Below are 1,190 nucleotides of genomic sequence, written 5' to 3' on the forward strand. Positions count from 1 at the left end.
CTACAACATTTATTAAAATTAGATCTTTTATGTTTTATTTTAAATTTTTTATTCTATTAAAAAATTTATGATTTAAAAAATTTAATTAGTAATTAAATTAACAAAATATCAATTTGTATACATTAAATTAAGTATATTTTTTCTTTCACATAAAATATGTTAATGTTATTTACTATTTCTACCCATAATATAACACGTGGTAGTAAATCTAAGAAGGATAAATTGGTATATTAATAACTCCGTTGTGTGTGTAAAATTTTTAATTAAAGTGAAATGACAATATACTTTGCGACAAAAGAAAAATTAAAGTAACTATAAATTTTGTACCAAAAATAGAGTCAGATGTCAAAGAAGTGAGACAAGGACAGGGTGATAGTAGAGATACCTACAAGTACTTCGTCCCTGAACCCTGACCTTTTTTTTGTCCTCGTCTTCAATTTCTACTGTAAAAAAATATTTACTCTCATTTTTGTTCTCTTACATTTTTCACAATTTCTACAAGATTCTATTATCTATCTACTTTTGATAATTTTCTATAAAAATTCTAATAAAATTAAAAAAATAAAAAATAAAAAATCATAAAACATTGCATTAACTTATGAATACATCTTGTTCAAAATTATAAATTCAATAAAATTTAATATCATGTTTAAAAAAATAAAATAACACACCATAAAATTACTAAAATATATATGAGAGATAAAATTACTAAAATATTCATAGTAACCTAAAATTTTGAGGAATTCGAGGATTATGGAGAACAAAGCGGAGATCCTACTCAGGTCTTTGCAGTGGTCTCTGAGAAATTTCATTCTCCATCCTTGCCTCAGCATAAAATACTCTTAAGATGAAACTACATCAGTTTTCTCATTAGTTATAATTAATTTAAGGTCTAGTGTGATATATGTATTAATTAAATTAATTAGCTGTATAATTTAGGATAAAACATACAATTAAATTAAACTCAACTCAATATTACACAATTCACTCAAATAAAAAAACGTTACATGAATCTCCCCAATCACCTCTCTATATAAATCGAATGAGTCAAACTAGATTTTGATCTCTATATAAATCTAATCACTCTGGCTCGATTTATGCATACATGCATGCATGATGTCCTAGTAAATCAAAACAGAGTGATTAGATTTATTAGAACAGCATGCATGCATGCATAAATTGAAACAGGG

Source organism: Arachis ipaensis, chromosome B03, assembly GCF_000816755.2.
Source record: "Arachis ipaensis cultivar K30076 chromosome B03, Araip1.1, whole genome shotgun sequence".
NCBI classification, from domain to species: Eukaryota; Viridiplantae; Streptophyta; class Magnoliopsida; order Fabales; family Fabaceae; genus Arachis; species Arachis ipaensis.